Source organism: Tupaia chinensis, unplaced genomic scaffold, assembly GCF_000334495.1.
Source record: "Tupaia chinensis unplaced genomic scaffold, TupChi_1.0 Scaffold149560_1, whole genome shotgun sequence".
NCBI classification, from domain to species: Eukaryota; Metazoa; Chordata; class Mammalia; order Scandentia; family Tupaiidae; genus Tupaia; species Tupaia belangeri.
The window spans coordinates 789,622-795,384 of record NW_006209405.1 but is presented as its reverse complement, the minus strand read 5'-3'; the positions used below and the strand labels follow the sequence as shown (position 1 = coordinate 795,384).

General features: G+C 43.4%; 1 non-coding gene across 1 annotated transcript; it reads right to left on the bottom strand.

Annotated features, from left to right (window-relative positions):
- Positions 1–2,291: 2,291 nt before the first annotated feature.
- On the bottom strand, positions 2,292–2,400 carry LOC114006686 (U6 spliceosomal RNA). The gene has a single exon (XR_003548386.1). It is a non-coding gene; the product is annotated as a U6 spliceosomal RNA (small nuclear RNA).
- Positions 2,401–5,763: the final 3,363 nt, after the last annotated feature.

The window sequence follows — 5,763 nt, the reverse complement described above, 5'->3', positions numbered from 1 at the left end:
AATTAATTACTTTATTTAACTTTATTTATTTATTTTAATTTGACCAGAGAGGGACAGAGAGAGAGAGAGAGAGAGAAAAAGTGAGAAAGCAAGCCACCAGGTCTGGGACTTGAACCTTAGTTGATCATGTGGGAGTCCAGCACCTACCAGCCCCAGATTTCAGACTTTAAAAATATTTCATATACATAACAAGATATGTTGGAAATGGGACCCAAGTCTAAACACAGAATTCATTTATGTTTCATATACACCTCACGCATATCGCCTGAAGGTAATTTTATACAATGGTTTTTAAGTTTTACTTATTGATTCCATGAGCAAGAGAGATATACAACAACCCCAATGGGGTCCCAATGCCATTATCCACTCTTAGTCCCAGCATGAATGTGCCTGGGCACATTCACGCCCAGGGTACTCAGGGTGGTCTCTGGATGGGAACCTGCAGCCCTCCCATATGAGACTACCTCCCTGAGAATTGCATTTTACAGCTGTGCTGCTGTCCAGCCCCTACATCATATTTTTGTATTACAGTGTTTGACGACAACCTCTCATCTCAGTTTGGGTGTGTAATATTCCACTTGAAACAGTATGTCAGTGATTAAAAAGTTTCAGATTTTGGAATATCTCAGATTTTCGTATTAGGGATGTTCAACTATATATGTATTTTATACTCCATGCTCAGTGCTGAGGGCACAAAAATGAATTAGATGTGTTCTGGACCAAGAGAAACACTTCTCTTTTTTCCTTTTAGATTTTCTTGTGTGTGTGTATGCCCACCAGAGAGCATGTGTGCTCATCTGTGAGAGAGAGAGAAAGCACCCTCCAATGAGACATGGTTGTGCCACAATCCTCTTTCTTCCATTTCTCCATCCTGTCAGAATTTTGGGCACACATACATATGTGCCCAGCACGTTTCTCTAGTTACTGGGTCTGGGATTCCAACTATGGTTGGCCTTGTGGCATCCAGCCCCCTATGCACAGTGCTTAACTGCTGTGCTATGGGGCTGGCCCAAATGCTCTTCATATATTATATATATTTTGCCTTTTTTATTGTATAATTTCTGGTTTACATGTAATTGTTGTACATCTTTATGGGATATGATATAGTTTTTTATTGTATAATTTCTGATTTACATTGAATTGTCGTACAACTTTATGAGGTATGATATAGTTTTAGAAAGCATGCATGTAGTGTGTGATAAATCAAGGATATAACCACATTCACCATCTTCAGCAAAGAATATTATGTTGTTCACCTTTGTGTATGTGTGTGTGTGTGTGTGTGTGTATTTTAGGTTTTTGCCATAGGATGCATACGTTCGCTGGAGACAGAGACAGACAGGGAAAGTGAGAAAGCATCCGCCACTGGGGATGGTCACGCCACAATTTCCTCTATTCTATTCTCTCCTCTTGGGCTTTTGGGCATACATGCGCACGTGCCTGGTATTTCAAGCCACCAGGTCTGGGCTTGAATCACAGTCAGCCATGTGGGAGTCCAGTGCCTTAAGCACCACGCCATCTAGGTATACATATATATATATTTAATCGTCACAGTGTAGTGTGACGCACGAGAAAAGAGAGTCGATTACTTATCTGAGGAAACACAGTGAATGGCCAAGCCAGGATTGCATTCTCAGTCTCTCTGACTCCACAACCTTTGCATTGAATAACGCTGCTTTTCTCCTTTCTTCCTTTTATTTTTTGCTCTTCATACAGAAACCCTGAATGAAAAAATGGTAAACCTTCGTCTCTTCGTTGAGAAGGTCAGAATGCCTAACTTGCCTGTTTTCAGCTCGTCCTATGCCTCCCCAAGTTCCCAGATCATTCTTCTGTAGTACTTTTCTCTGCTTAAAAATCTTCAGCGTTTATTTATTTATTTTAGTTTTGGTTACAGGCTGTGTGCACTTGCCAGAGAGAGCCAAAGACATAGAGGGAGAGTGAGAAATCACCCTCCAGAGGGGATGGCCACACCGCAATTTCCTTCTCCACTCCTTTATCTTCCAGCCTTATACTATTTGCCACGTTATAGTGGGCAAGGTTTGGGCTGAGGGCCTAGCGAGAAGTGACTGTGTCGCTGAACTGGCACTCCAAAGGCCTCGATTTAAATTGCCAAGTGTGTTCTCAACCATAAATTAGAAAAAAACGAATACATATTTCACAGATAACACCTGGAAAGCAATTTCTAAATTCCAGAGTATTAAGCAAATATGCTATTACTGTGATATTATCTTCCCATGGAAGACTCCCCCCCCCCAGAGGATATATTTATTGCATGACTGTCAAATATTTTGAAAACTATGGACCGACTGACGAATTTGCATGCCATCCTTGTGCAGGGGTCATGCTAATCTTCTCTGTATCGTTCCAATTTCTTAGTATATGTGCTGCTGAAGTGAGCACCCATGGAAGACTTTTTAAAATTTTCTAAATTTTATTTTATTTTTTGGAGGGGTTTTTGCTATAGGACATGTGCGCTCACCAGAAAGACAGAGAGAGTCCCAGATCTGGTAGCCTCAGGAAACACACCAGGTGCCTGTGTATGTGTGCCCAAAAGCCCAAAAGGAGGGAGAGATGGAGAAGGGATTGTAGTGGGACCATTCCCTTCTGTCTCTAGTAAGCACATGTGTCCTCTAGCAAAAGAGACAAAAAGGTTATTTTCAGATTACTCTCTGTTCTCTCATACTTCTAAGACATCTTAATTGTCAGTTGTCATGTAAAGTTCAAAGTATCAAATTTAAAAGTAGTATTTTATATTCTAAAGAATTATTTTATTTAAGTTTATTTCTTTTAATTTGACCAGAGAGAGACAGGGTGAGAGAGAGAAAGAGAGAGAGAGAGAGAGAGAGAGAGAGAAGGAAAGTGAGAAAGCAAGCCACCAGATTCGGGACTTGAACTGTTGTCACCCATGTGGGAGTCCAGCACCTTAACTACCTCGCCACCTGCCAGCCCCTGATAGGGCAAATTTTAGGCACAGTAGGAAGAATATTAACGGCCGGGGGTGGGGGGTAAGGGGGGAAGCACGTGGTGTGGTGGTTAAGGGCTCTGGACTCCTACACAGCTGACCATGGTTTGAGTCCCGGACCTGGTGGCTTGCTTTCTCCCTTTCTCTCTCTTTCATTCTGTCCCTCTCTGTTCAAATTAAAATAAATTAATAAATCAAATCAAATAATTCTTTATAAAAAAATAAAAAATAAAATAAAGCCTAGAAGAGCTCTTGGGAGACTTGGGGTGAAGGACCTCAAAGAAGCTGCCTTCTGCTGAGGAGTACCGTGGGAGTCATTTTGTGCTGACGGTGCTTTGGAGGCCAAGAAAAAGAAGCCACTAGCTTTGCTTGGGAGAAATCCAGGAAAGTTTTCTAGAAGAGGGAACATCTCAGCTGAGTCTTGAAGAATGAGTTATGAAAGAGCTGTCCAAGGAATGGAGGGGAATGAAAGGGTATTTCTTGAAAACCCTTCTGCTGAGGAGTACCGTGGGAGTCATTTTGTGCTGACGGTGCTTTGGAGGCCAAGAAAAAGAAGCCACTAGCTTTGCTTGGGAGAAATCCAGGAAAGTTTTCTAGAAGAGGGAACATCTCAGCTGAGTCTTGAAGAATGAGTTATGAAAGAGCTGTCCAAGGAATGGAGGGGAATGAAAGGGTATTTCTTGAAAACGTAGGGTAAATGTATACAAGGAATCCATGGCATGTTAGAGAATGATGACATGTTCTTGTGGGGCCAGAGCACAGGATACAGGGCTGGGAAGGGCCAGCAAGAAAGCTTATAATAGGGTCAGCCAGTGGTGTGGTGGTTAAGGCAGCTGGATCCCATATGACTGACTATGTGGCTCGAGTCTTGGACCTGGTAGCTTGAAGAACATGCCAGGTGAGAGTTTGTGCATGCCCAAAATCCAGAGAGGAGAATGGAAGAGAAGGGATTGTGGTATGGGAATTCCCCCTGGCGGGTGCTTTCTTATTTTCTCCCTATCTCTCTGGTAAGTGCATGAAACTTATTGCCAATTTTTCTATAAAACAGAAAAGAAAGCTGATAATGTAGACTACACTCTGATACCAAAGAGTCAGATCTACTTAACAATTTGGAAATTGATCTGGAAAGCAATGGGGGTACCAACAGGGAAGGGGGAAGGGTTAAACAGGGAAGTGACAATGTCCAGATGATGTTGTCAAAAGGCTTTCACTGGTGGCTGTGTAGGGATGGATCCCGTAGTGGGAGAAACTGGAGGGCAGCAAGCCAACAATTTACGCCAAAGGAGGAAGCACTTTCTCTACTTCCCATCACCATATTTGGCAATGAAGGTAGTTCCCCAGCAGGTGAGAAGTGCCGGGAAGCTGAGAGAATGGACCTGACCCAACCAGTTCTCTTGGCTTGGAAGACGGCAGCATGTAAGTATGTTCTTTGTTCCCTCTGCCCACCAGCAAGTGTATCTCGGCTCTGGTGCTGTGTCAGGAAGAACCTCTCACCTGGGAAACCAAGCATACCATAAGTGGATTCCATCTAAGCAAACCGTTGTATACAGTACATGAAATTGTAAACTCCTTTTGGCTTATACGTCCTCCCTCCTCCTAGGACTAAGCAGCACCTGGTACACAGGAGATGCTCAATGGACATTCATTCACTAGAAACAGGGATGCTTCCGCAGGATCTGGGTAGGTGTACATTCACTGCTGGCTGTACCTGAGACCTAGAGAACATTTATTTTTTGACAAAAATAGCATGGAATTTAGTCAGAGGCTTTTGTTTTTGGTCTTGTTTTAGTCATTCTGAGAGCTCTATGGCTGTGGACAATCCACCTAGTCTTGCTGAAACTAGGTTTGCTCATCTATTAGACAACAACAGCAATGGGCCAGCGAGTAGTGAGGTGGTTAAGTGGTTGAAACCCACGTGGCCGAGTGGGCGGTTTGAGTCCTGGACCAGGAGGCTTGGTAAATATGCCAGGTGCGTGTGTGTGCATGCCCAGTTCTCCCCATTCTGGTCCCATTTGGAGAATGGAGTAGCTTGGCCATCCCCCTAGGGGGTGATCTCGCATTTTCCCTCTTTCTCTCTTTCTGGTGAGTGTATGTGCCCTGTACCAAAAACTAAACAAAATGACATTAGCAACAACACTAAAATTTTTTTTGAGAGGTTTTTGCTATAGGGCGCATGCACTTGCCAGAAAGAGAGAGAGAGACAGAGAGACAGAAAGCAAGAAATCACCTCTCAGGGGGATGGCCATGCCACAATCCCTTCTCCTCCATTCTCTTCTCAGTATCTTGGGCACACATGCACACATGCCCAGGTGAGTTTAAGCCACCGGGTCCAGGACTCGAACTGTGGTTGACTATATGGGAGTCCAGCGACATAGCCATTATGCCAACTGCTGGTCCCAACACTAAAATTTTCTAAAGTATGAGGGTGTACCTGGAAGCACTTTGCAAACTGCAAAGTACTATCAGTATATGACTAAAACGTGGTATGGCTGTTCAATGGGATATTAGCCATAAAAAGGAATCAAGTACTGATACATGCTACTTACGGATGGACCTTGAAAACGTGATGCCATGGGAAAGAAGCCAGACACCAAAGTACCATATCATGTGGGTCCATATATGTAAAAGATGTGGAACAGACCACTCTACAGAGACACACAGGAGATTAGCGATTGCCAGGGGTATAGGGAGGTGGGAATAGTTTGTGAGTTCTTAATGGGTACACGGTTTCCTCTTAGGGTGATGAAAGTGTTCTGGAACGAGATAGTGGTGATGGCTTTACAACATTATGATTGTACTAA